Here is a 13,271-nt window from a genome sequence, read left to right as displayed (position 1 = left end):
CTTGGTCACTGACATTTGCTACACAGATGTCATTTCCTTCAGTTTTAGAGGAGAGGAAGCCGCCAATTGTTATAATCTGCTTGCAGTCAATTTTTATGACCGATCATAAACAGCGGTATTCCCTTTCCCAAATGTTGAAATGTTTCGATGTGTAAAAATTAACAATACACAAATATTAGGCGTTATGGGTCTGAGCTTTTCGACATATTCTCGAATATTATTCTCATCAGAATATTTCCACTATAAAATATTTATTCATAAAAAATGCTTAGAAACTAAAATGACAAATTCCAGGAACTTCTCGTGGAACACAGTTTGGGAAACCCTGGTATACATAGTGTACATGGAAGAAGTGTAGTATGCCATGAAAATTGCCATTAATAGTGTAGTATGCCATCCATAAAATGTTTTAAATCGGTAACTAAAAAATCACTCACCAGAATTATTTCATTCTGGTGAGTGATTTTTTAAAATAGTTAGCCATAAAAATGTATAGATAGAAAATTTTTAAAATTGTTAACATTTATTTTTAAGATGTATATAGGCGCACTAATCGAATTTGGGTATCGAAAAAATGATGCACTAATTACTGCATAGAGACAACGTATAGTGGCCCCTAAATTTTCTTTGCCTAGGGGCACCAGATACTCTCACACCGGCCCTGGTGAATGAATTTAAGGGAAAGTATGATAGCTGGTTTGAGTGATTTATAGCCTCCCTCGATGAGTCCTTGACTATCTGGAGGTCTCAGATAATAATAATAGTAATAATTTACTTGAAAGTCACTAAAACCCTACATTGCACCAAAGCCTGGATTGAAAGAAAATTCAAAGAAGCTTGTGAAATGCTGAAACATTATCCAAACCCGAACAAAAATGTGGATTAATCACTCCAAAAATATGGAAGACCATATTCTCCATAAAAACTCCACAAGATCCTCTATAAAAATGCCATTAAAAGCAAAAAAGATTATACAAGAATGCCATAGCCATACCCTACATTAGGGGCATTTCAGAAAAAATAGATAAAACATCATTTAAATACAACATCAAGACAACCTTCAAACCAACAGCAAAATTAAGAAATTTACTTAGCTCCTCCAAAGATCCTCTTCCATACCTTGAAGTTTACAAGGTATCGAAGAGCTTACAAAATTCAGTGTACCTGTAACCTACCTTACATAGGGGAAACAGGACGCACCATCCCAATCAGAAAAGATGAACACAAACGGCATATTAAATACCTCCACTATGATAAAACAGACCTATCAGACCATTCCAAATATGCCACAGAAATGACTGGAAAGGCATTAAGTCTCTACACCACACCAAAACCTAGTTTGAAAGAAAATTCAAAGAAACTTGTGAAATGCTAAAATATCATCCAAATCTGAACAAAAATGATGGATTAATTATTCCAAGAATGTGGAAGACCCATCTTCTACCCATACAGCAACCAGAACAACCCCAGATAGAAAAAAATCTCAATACGAAAGGACTGTAGAAATTGTTTAATGTAGTTCTGTTTTTTTTTTTTTTTTCACCAGAGGTCAGGCTAAGATAAATGATTAACAAACATTTAGATTCATTTTACTTTTGTACAGTGCAGTGGCATTAGCTTGTGCATTGTACATATGTATGTTTTCCTGATGAAGACCTCAATACAGAGGTCAGAACATTGATTGTTACTTCTTAATGTTAAGTAAAGTAATTATTCTAACACATTTTGTGTCTCCATAAATTCTTCACTATGAATGCAGAATCGTATAACCATAAAAGAAAGAACTGATTTAAGATCCACTAATGAGTTATGATCCTTGCAGTTTGAAAAATGCTAGCATGGATGTTATGGATGTTTATGCAGGCCTGTGGGCAGCAGATGATTTTCATCACATGGTGTGAGATGAGTGCTCTACTTACTGAAGATATGAAGTTGCTTGAAAATACCATGTTTATCTAGAACAGCACTGCTGCATTATCTGTCTCCTCCCCTATAGCAACAATGTGCTATAGGTTCTACCTTTCATGTGTGGGATTTTTATTTAAAAAAATTAATTATAGAAAAAAATTAAAGCACAGTAAAGTGAATAATCAAATATTCATTTAAAAGAGGAATAAATTAGTGAGAAAAGTTGACTATATCAACAAAATGGTTCATATTATGAAGTAAATAGTAATGCTATGCAAATATAGTGTGTGTGTGTGTGTGTGTGTGTGTGTGTGTGTGTGTGTGTGTGTGTGTGTGTGTGTGTGTGTGTGTGTGTGTGTGTGTGTGTGTGTGTGTTAAAAAAACGATACTTTGTATCTTCTTTATGAATTTTTGGAAGGCCATACAATCTAGGAGTAAGTGGGTGCATAGATTTTAGTTTTTTTATAATTTCTATAGGCCAGTTATTCATTCCACGTAATAATTCATTGGTGTCATTATGGTTTTTTGTGGTAGGATCTCTACTGAGAACTTCATATACAGACTTGTCAGATAATAGATTTTTAATTTTTTTCTTCATAATCTTTAGTATTTAATATAACTGTATTATTACCTTTGTCGGCTTTGAGTATGATGATATCTTTATTATTCCTTAATTTGAGAAGCGTTCTTTTTTCCATTTGGTTAGAGTTGGTGTTAGGAGATCTTGACTGAGCTGAAAGCATTATGCTGCTTTTTAATCGTAAGTCATTAGCTATTGGAACTGGTAGTAATGAGAAGGCTTTTTCTAAGTTGCAGATTAACTCTATTTTAGGAATGACAGTGGGTTTTAAAGCAAAATTGAATCCTTTTTTGAGGATAGAGATCTCAGGTTTACTTAAAACGTGTTTAGATAAGGTTAATTATCACTTGGTTATCTGGTAGAGACGGTTTGCAGTTGCTATGATTATCATACAGTATATTGAATTTATCAATTTGTGTCTTTTTGCTGTGATTAAATGTTTTGGTAAAACTGTTGCTAATCATATTGTCTAATAGTTGCCATGTCTCAGCTTCAAGATTATTAGAGATATCTGTGAATAAATTATTTAAATAAACATTAATAAGCATTTAATCACAGCAAAAAGACACAAATTGATAAATTCAATATACTGTATGATAATCATAGCAACTGCAAACCATCTCTACCAGATAACCAAGTAATAATTAACCTATCTAAACACGTTTTAAGTAAACCTGAGATCTCTATCCTCAAAAAAGGATTCAATTTTGCTTTAAAATCCACTGTCATTCCTAAAATAGAGTTCATCTGCAACTTAGAAAAAGCCTTCTCATTACTACCAGTTCCAATAGCTAATGACTTACGATTAAAAAGCAGCATAATGCTTTCAGCTCAGTCAAGATCTCCTAACACCAACTCTAACCAAATGGAAAAAAGAACGCTTCTCAAATTAAGGAATAATAAAGATATCATCATACTCAAAGCTGACAAAGGTAATAATACAGTTATATAAAATACTAAAGATTATGAAGAAAAAATTAAAAATCTATTATCTGACAGGTCTGTATATGAAGTTCTTAGTAGAGATCCTACCACAAAAAACCATAATGACACCAATGAATTATTAATTCATTGGTGTTATAATTTGTGGAATGAATAACTGACCTATAGAAATTATAAAAAAACTAGATACTTTGTATTGTTTTTTAACTTTTTTTAACTCAAATCAAAAACTTTGTGTGTTAAAAAATTATAATGTTTTAAAAGTGGAGGCAAAAGTAACACCCTAAAGGAAAACTGCAATAAGTTATTGAGATCTGCACTACATCATATGACTTTATAATCCAATGTGTGTGTGTGTGGGAGAGAGAGAGAGTGAGTGAGTGATGGGATGAAGAAGTTTTAACAGTTATAGTAATTTTGGCATGAAATTATTTATATATTTTAACACAAAATATTTTAAACAGTGGTCTTAAATACTTAGTAATCATTCTAAACCAAGTAATAATTGTGGCCATTATAAGAATGGACACAAATTTCACTATGGATTTAAAAGTGGTCAATTTTTAAACAAATTTTTAATCAACAAAATATTATTTCAAGCAAAATAGTATTATTTACCTTAATAATGTGTCTTGAAGACAAATTACAGTTTGTCGATCATTGCCCTCTCCAATGGAAAAGCTCCGTAAGTTTTTATAATGTTCTTCCACAACTTTGTGTGTTAAAAAACGATAATGTTTTAAAAGTGGAGGCAAAAGTAATACCCTAAAGGAAAACTTCAATAAGTTATTGAGATCTGCACTACATGATATGACTTTATAATCCAAGAATTTATTCAAATATTGCACACTAGAAATTAATACACTGGGGTAAATAAGTGTAAATATACATATTACCATTTTGTGGTAATGTATACACACATATACACACACACAGTATCCTTACCATACCCCTTAATAAAATTGATTTTTTTATAGGACAGTCCTTTGAATAAAAGTAACAAACATGTTAACAGTTTTGACTGCTAGAATGTGTTGCAACTGCGTGTACAACTTTCCGGTCGGGTGATGCAGCAGTTTTCATGTGGCAACCATTCAAGTAAGAGTGCGTGGGTGGAGCACGTCAAAAGTTGCATTATGGAGCAAAGAGCTGTGAGAAAATTTTACTATAAATGAAAAAAAACTGCTACAGAAGTGTACTAAGACCTAAAAAAAAAGTTTATAATGATGACCATGTGAGTCATGCACAGGTGTTTGCTGGTTTGCAATGTTTAAAGAGGAGAGGGAATCTCTGGAGGATGACCTATATTGTGGACAGCCACTTTCTGCATGGACAAATGAAAATGTAGGGAAAGCTAGGGAAATTGTTGTGCGTGTTATTTAGGAGTAATGCAACATCTGCATGCCTGCATGCGACATATCAGGAAAGAACTGTTTCACAACAACAATTGGTTTCTGTTGCATGACAATACACCCGCACACTGTGAGGTGCCTGTAAAGCAGTTTCTGGCTTCGAAGTTGATCTGCATGATCAAACATCCTCCTATTCATCAGATTTGGCTCCTACAGACTTTTTCCTCTTCCCAAAGATGAAATGTGCCTTGAAAGGGGAGCCCTTCAGGGTCAATGAGGACATCCAATGTGATGTGACCCAGAGAATGAAGGAGGTTCAGAACCTACACCATGCCTTCGAACACCTGTACGACAGATGTAAACATTGTGTGGAGTTGAAGGGAGATTGTTTTGAATCTACACAATTGACAATTCCAAATATAGTTCCTTGTTTTGATATAAGAATTGTTGTCTCATTACTTAATGGGCACACTGTGTATATTTATACAGTATATGTATATTAGCTCTTGGTGCCCATAGCAGCTAAAATATTACCTATTATGTTCTTTTCTTCTCCCTCCCACCAAATTTAAAAGAATATGTGAGGAATAAGTTGGTCTTGAATGCAAAATATTTGAAAGGTAGCATACCATGCACCTCACCACTCACTACTAAAAGTGGAATCTGGAGTTGCCATGGAAATATTATGGCACCCCATTTCTATTATTAAGTTAAACTTTTTTTTTGTTTTATTATATTATATATAGAGAGATATAGTTTATATAGTTCTGAAAACTCAATAAATTGGGAAACTAATTTGCATGAATCATTTTTTAGATTACCCACACATATATGGAAGATCCTGTCCTTTTCACTGAAATGAAAGTTTTGTATAAAATTTTTGACAAATTGATATACAAAGTATTTCCATGGCTTATTTGTGTTGTTATTATTTGGCACCTCCATGAATCATGGGACTTATCTCAAGAGACCTCCTTATACTTTACTCCATAATGTCTATCAAATGTTTGCTAACTTTGTGTGTTCATTTTTGCAGGAGGAAAACTGCTTTCTCCATTATGAGACAGTTCCAACCAAAGAACAGATTGTCCCTCATCCTCCTGAATATGCTATGGAAATAATCTGGTGTCAGGAAAGGTACTGCCAAAATTCAGCTCTAATCATTATAAGCAAATATGAATAGAAGGACAGCAATTATTTGGTTATCTTAAACTACTTGAAAGATAGGGGCAAGATTTAAGTAAGGACTAATTTTACATAAAAGTTAATGCTATGCAAATAATATTTTCTTACCTTTGTGGCAATTCTACCACTATGAAATGATTAGTTATGACTTACAAAATCCATAAAATTTATAATGGCCATATTCAGTAGTAATTTCATATCAATTATAATTCAAAAGATACATTCTTGCTTTCAGATTATGCTGGGCTCAATAATTATATTATTATTATTACCAACCCAATACCTCATGAAGTCAAAGACTCATCTGGGAGGTCCTTTTATCACACACACAGTTCATCATACTGTGTTTTAAACACATTCAAACTCTTTGCAGACATTCTCAGGCAAGGCATTCCAATCATTCACAACTCTGCACGAAAAAAAACCTGCCTCTCATTCCCCTACTCACAATCTCTTTATACAGTTTCCAGGGATGACCTCTGGTTCTCCCCTGATCTCCCACTATTCTCTGTAGAACTTCTCCACCACTGATCCTATAACAACCCCCTTACCAACTTGTAGGTCTCTATCATATCCCCCCCCCTCTTCCACCTGTCCACCAGACTCTGCAAATTACATCTTCTCAATTTTTCCTTATACTCGACATTCCAGAGGTCAGAAACTACCTTAGTCAGTCTTCTTTGGACCCTTTCCAACATCTCTTCATCCTTCTGAAAACCCAGTGACCAAATCTGGGCACAATAGTCCATGTGTGTGTGACCTAATCAAAGCCTTATACAATGGAACAAGAATCTCCCTACTTCTTCACGTCAGTGTCCTCCACATCATTCCCAGAAGCCTTTGTATTGTCTTCACAATTTTGGCGATGTGTCCCCTAAATTTTAGATCCTTATCCACTATCACCCCCAGATCTCTACCTCCAACAATATATTCTCACCAAGCATAAATTCTGCATCCCTTCTTTGTTTTCCAAATTTTAAAACCTTACATTTTGCAACATTGAATTCACATCCCCATTTCCGTGCCCAATCACTCAATCTATTCAAGTCTTCCTGTAAGGCCACAACATCTTCACTACTCTTTATGGTTTGTCCCAACTTTGCATCATCTGCAAACAACTGAATATCTCCATCCAAATCTTTGCCAATATCATTAATATACAAGTTTAACAGTAATGGCCCTAAAACAGATCCCTGAGGCACTCCACTAGTGACTTTCCCTTTCCTGGATATCGCTCACCCATACACAACTTGTTGATACGTATCAGATAGCCAGTCTCCAATCCAATGCACCAATCTAATATCCAACCCCATCTGCTTTAGTTTGACTGTCAACCTATCATGAGGTACTCTATCAAAAGCCTTTGCAAAATCCAAGTATATTACTGTGTATCCTTTTCCTCTGTCCAAGGAAGCAGTCACTTTATTTTAATAAGTAAGTAGATTACTAAAACATGACCTCCCTTTAGCAAATCCATGCTGTCCATCAGAGATAATACCATTGTTATCAACCCAACTCTGGATCCTAGTTCTCACAAGCTTCTCCAACAACTTAACCACAACACCTCACACACAGATAAGCCTATAGTTTGATGCTTGAGTTCGATCACCTCCTTTATGAAGTGGCACAATCTTGCCCTCCTTCCACTCCTTAGGAACTTGACCAAGTGCAAGACTCATATTAAAAAAATAAGTTAAGGCAGGTGTCAACTCCCTTGCACATTCTTTCAGAATACGTGGTGATATATTATCAAGTCCCACAGCCTTATTAACATCTAGTTTACTCAACTTCCCATACACCTCTTGCTCACCTACAGTCAGTCTCTCCTCCCCATCATCAACTGCTCTCAATCCCTCCATGAAGTCGCATTCACAAGATTGAAAGATCTTTATGAACTGCTCATTAAGTATCTCCACCACACATTCTGCAACAGCTGTCTTTATACCATTTTCTCCAATCAGTGTCATCTTTCCATAATTATTCTTTCTTTTGCTGGCTACATATCGAAAGAATTCCTTAGGATTCTTTTTGGCTTCATTAGCCAACTGCTGTTCATACCTCTCTTTAGCTACCCTCACCAACCAAGTCACCCTCCTTGCTTGGTCTTTGTAGACCTCATGGAATTGGTTATTTCCACTTCTTTTATGCTGCCTCCACAATGTCCTTTTTATCTGTATCGCATGCTTAATCTCTTTATTCATCCATCTCACACCTACCTTATTAACCTTCTCACCCTTGGAATACATTTAGACATAGCATCTACTAAACAGTTTTTGAAAATCCTCCAAGCTGCAGTGATCTCTTTTCCAGCTAACTCCTCATTCCATGCTACACCCGCAAGCGGTCTCCTGAGCTCTTCATAATCACCCCCCCCTTGTAGTTCCACATATACCCTTTTCTCACAGAGGTCCTCGCATTGCTGGATATATTTTTAAAAATACATATATATATTTTTTTAATTATTTACAATGATCAGTCATGTGATGAATTTAGATAAAATAAATTTATTTATTTTTTATAAGATTATCCATCTGATGTAGATCAGCAGTGTGATGAATTTATTAAAATGACCAAATACATGTTGCTAAGAATGCAGAATTTTCAGTTAAGAAACAGTATATATGGAACTATTGACCCAGCAATTATGACAAAATTAGGAGACAACTTACAGCAGTGTCATAGCGTCAAGTGTCATAAAAAAAAGCTGCAAAGGAAAGATGTTAGTAGTGCATGAGGAATGGTTGAGAGGTATTTAAGAGAAGTGGCTTCAGATTTGTACTCAGAGTCAAGAAGATAAATTAAGTGGGAGTAAAATGGATGAGTAATATCATTAAATGTGGGATGCATAAAAAGGAGATGTCATGGAAAGAAAAAACTGAGATTATGAGAGAAATTAGCATGAAAATTAATGTCAAAGAGTTCTTTCCTTACTTTGTAACTGAAAGTAAGACTAATTATGGTAGGATAGTGAATATTTCCTACATATGGAAGATGCCATTTTATAATGACAGATGTGTTAGATAAAAGTAATGGTCACACCATGATACTGCTGAACTTCTGCAAAAGCATGTGACAGGATGCCACATGAAACTCTAGTATGCAGAGTGGAACAAATGGAGATGGATGTAAAGTTGGCAATGTAAATAAGAATGTGGTGATGGACAGCCATCAACGGGAATATGACAGGGTGAAGCCCAAGAGAAGGCAGATAATCAGCGGATACCACAGTGCTATTTGGACCACTGTAATTTCATTTGTATGTTAATGATATAGCAAGGCTTTTCAATTAAAGATGAGTTTGCCAGTCTGTAATGCAAGCAGAGATGTTATTCTGATGGAAACTCAGGTTTATCATCCCTCAAAACAGGCAAACCAGCCTTGTGAATACACATATCTACAAACAGAATACCAGTCCTTAGGGAATGCAGCAGAGAGGACAAGCTAGCTATATTAATTGCCTAGAACTCCTAATTGTGGTGGATGCTATGACAGTGAATGAGCTTAAGGCGAGGTATGATAGATACTGTATGAATGTCGAATAGTTGTGATGAATATGATTTGGGGCCTCCCTCGATGAGTCTAATGACTCCCTGGAGTTGCCCGTAATAATAGTAATAATAATAGTAATAATTTGGGAGACTCAAACCATCTCAGACAGATGAAAAATGGAAGGATGATGAAATGATTATAAGATTATGAGGAGTTCCAGTTGTCTGGAGATGACTGTAAAACTGTGAAGAGCAACAATTACTAAAGGTGATGAAGAAATTCTACAGGATGATTTAAAGACTATGGGCAAAAGATAATGGTCACAAGTTTAATGTGACCAATTATCAGTGCATTTTGGGATCAAAAGATTACAAAGCATGAGGTGAGGGATCTGGAGATGACAGTGGACAAGGATATAAAGTTCATAGGCCATATTTCAAAAGCTGGTCAAATAACTTAAAGAATCGCTTGAATACTGAAGATCACACTAACAATGTAGGATCATAATATGGAGGTTATTACCCCACTTTATAAGGCTTATTGCAGTGACATCTGGATGACAGCACAAAGATTTGGTTGCCTGGATCTCTTGCAGATGTGTTGGAGAGGATCTAGAAGTGAGTGACCAAAATGGTGCCTGGTCTGTTAAGGATAGACTGAAAGGCTGAGAGAGCGAGAGAGAGGTAAACCAATGGAATGAGTTGCTGGCAGCAGTCACAACCTCTGTTGGTGAATAAGTTGAAGAGAGATGTAATAGGTACTGTGTGAATAATGGTCACTTCCCATAATGAATCTCTACATTCTGTAGAAGTTCCTATATAATTATAATATCTACTGAGCTCCATTTATCATCTCATGTCCTCCTGTTCATCATCATTATTTTCTCTTTTTAATCATCTCCAAGCTTTCTAGGATATTTCCATGATGCATATCCTTGAAGGACTTGGTTCAAATCCAATTAAGGACGCAAAAGCAAAAATTTCTATACCTTTCCAACCGAAGCTAAGTTAGCCAGTCTCAGACCAACTGAACTCAAGCAATTAACAGATGCTGCACTCATCTCATCAATTTCAGAATTAACTAAAGAATCCAATTTCTACAGTATTTAATTTTATTTATATTACTAACAATTATTCATAAGATGGATAAACTGAGCTAAAGACAACACTTTTCAATTACCTTAACATGGTATTCGTTTGCTTTAATTTCCATAAATACACCAAATTTTACTTCTGTGTATTTAGCTTTTATGTATCACAGTGGGTTTCACATTCTCAGATGACAAACAATATAACTTCTTTATGTACATGAGGATACATAATACAACTGTTATATAATCCTCTATAAATATATCTGTGAATGTGAAACCTGCTCCAGAAGTGAGTCTGATTTGTTTCACTATTCTGATTACTTAGGCTACAATGCTAGTGCTACCATAAAAATCTCTCTAGATTTATGGTAACAAATACACAGCATGAAATGTGAACACCATATATGCGAGGCACCACATAATAGCCAATGCCACACATAGACCACACAGCATTATTTCCTCAGATTTAGGACAACTTAAAGGAAGAAATAATGCAATGTAGCTGAAACCACAATTCCTTAACACTTCGAGTCCTACTGATGTATATACATTGATCACACGTGAACCCAGAATCCCATCGATGTACATTTACATCACTAAATTAAAAATTTTGGAAATAATATGTGCTTGAAATTCATTATCAGACTGTACTGTAGTTAAATTTGAACTTTCAGCTTAATTATCCATGAGGATGATTGATGTTTATCAATAAAAAATGGAATTTATATTAGTATATCGTAACTAAGAAAAGATACTGGCACATGCACTGATGTATGTAATTTTTGTGTTCTAATCATCTGCATTTTCAACATTCATATTGCAATTTTTATTTGCTATAACATTATGCTTATATATTGGACAACCCTGGTTGCAAATACTAAAAGGTAACTGAATATTATCCAAAATGTATGTATAATGTCATGTGATATGCCTTGCATTTCAAAAACTGAATGGCCTAATTCAATAATTTACCACTCGACTTTTGTGGCCAATAGTGGATAATTATAGTGATGTACACCCTTATGTAAAACAATATTTTCATCATAATAATAACACACATAAATTTTATTTATAATTTTCATTATTTATGTAACATCTAAGCAATATTTTGATTGAATTTTTGAATTTTGAACACTAAAAGAAGTAAATATAAGTAGAAACTAATAAAAAATTAACTTATTTTTTTCAAAAACCTTGATTTCTTGCAACCCATTTCTGAAGCCCATACCACATGTATAACTAAAATTTTTGTTCCAATTAATTGTCAAAGATGCTAACTAAAAGACATAAAATTATTATTTTATTATTATTATTATTTGACACCTCCAGGGAATCCAAAGACTCATTGAGGGAGAGTGTGCCAATAGTATCAAACGATTGATCTCTTTCCAACTACTAACTGCACTCAAACTTGCTTAACTTTTTGCGTGAGCCATTAGTAGCAGAGACTTTACCAATTGACCAACCTTTGCTGGCATTATTTGAATATTCCATAGAAATACTGCACAGCAATTTTTTAAATAGAGTTAAAATGGTCAGGACACAGGGTTCTGTAGCAAACTAAACTTATCCACTCTTCAACTAATGGCTGTGGGTTCAAATCCTATCATGGTCATGAATGCATGCGATTGTCTTCACAAGGTAGACGAATTTCATCACCCAGTGTGAGACCATTGCACTGCCTATTGGAGACCTGAAGTAGTGTGAAAAAAGTTGCATGTTTGGTCTGTAGAGCAGGGTTTCGAGACCAGATAAAAATGAATAAAAAATACAAAAAATTACAAAATTAATAAAACACAGAAAACACTGCTGAGAGCACATCCATGGTACTAGTGTACTATAAATAGATGTTGAAAGTTTTTTCACTTCGTTCTTGGGTTCATCCTTTATCCAAGTGTAAGGATGAAACCAAGAATACAATTTCTTGGCATCTTTAATTTACAGTGTACTATAGGTTCACAACCTTTCATGGGTGAGAGACACAATTTAAAAAAAAAAAAAAGTAATGCATCATCAATGTCTGCTATGCTCCATTTACCATCTCGTGTCCTTTCATTCAGCATTAGTTTTCTATTTTTCTTTACAGGATATCTCAAAACATAGTCTTAAGATACTTAAGATTCTATTAAAGTATAAAGGATATCTTCTGGATATTTTTGATTGATGCCACACTTCAAATAGTGTTAATGATAAGAGATAACTGAGAAAGAAAATCAGAGAATAACCTTAGATAAACTTAGGATAACTTTTAAGAAATAGAACTGATGTCATTCTGTAATTTAATACATATCTACAAATAAAAAGTTTCAGTATATGCTTACAATATATGCAAATGTGCAAAAAAAAAAAAAAAAAAGTTCACACACATATATCAGCATATCATGTATACATATATTTCTCTAATACAAAAAAAAAGCATTCTATTTACCATCCAATTAATAAGGATAATAAATAAAATGCTTATAATAGCCAAATTTTTTTAACATTAAAACATAAAGCTTAAAAATGTTTAAATGGCATATGCTGTTTCAGTAATCACAGACTGACTTCTTTATCAACTTAAAGATACCAAGAAATCCCTGCCTAAATTTATAAACGCAAACATTCTATACAGCGAGAGTTCCGTATTTGAGGAGGGAGTGGGACATCAAGAAAAACTTAGGCGTTTAATATCATATCAGTTATCATAATCGGTGTTGTTCATAATGAATGAACCTGAACTACT

The 13,271-nt window shown here is 34.3% G+C and overlaps 1 protein-coding gene across 1 annotated transcript in view; it reads right to left on the bottom strand.

The window, feature by feature from the left end:
• LOC150106796 (uncharacterized) overlaps window positions 1-13,005 on the bottom strand; it is a 191,949-nt gene extending 178,944 nt beyond the window's left edge. The window contains exons 1-2 of the mRNA XM_090393318.1: window positions 12,975-13,005; window positions 4,049-4,195 (exon numbers count right to left, since the gene is read on the bottom strand). The gene's annotated coding sequence lies outside the window, so the exon portion shown is untranslated. The remainder of the gene's footprint in view (window positions 1-4,048; window positions 4,196-12,974) is intronic.
• Window positions 13,006-13,271: the final 266 nt, after the last annotated feature.

The sequence above is a fragment of the Typopeltis vanoorti genome, chromosome 5 (genome assembly GCF_054136105.1).
Source record: "Typopeltis vanoorti isolate ZY-2024b chromosome 5, IOZ_Tvanoo_1.0, whole genome shotgun sequence".
Classification (NCBI taxonomy): Eukaryota; Metazoa; Arthropoda; class Arachnida; order Uropygi; family Thelyphonidae; genus Typopeltis; species Typopeltis vanoorti.
Note: the sequence above shows the minus strand (reverse complement) of the source record. Positions and strands in the feature narration are given on the sequence as shown.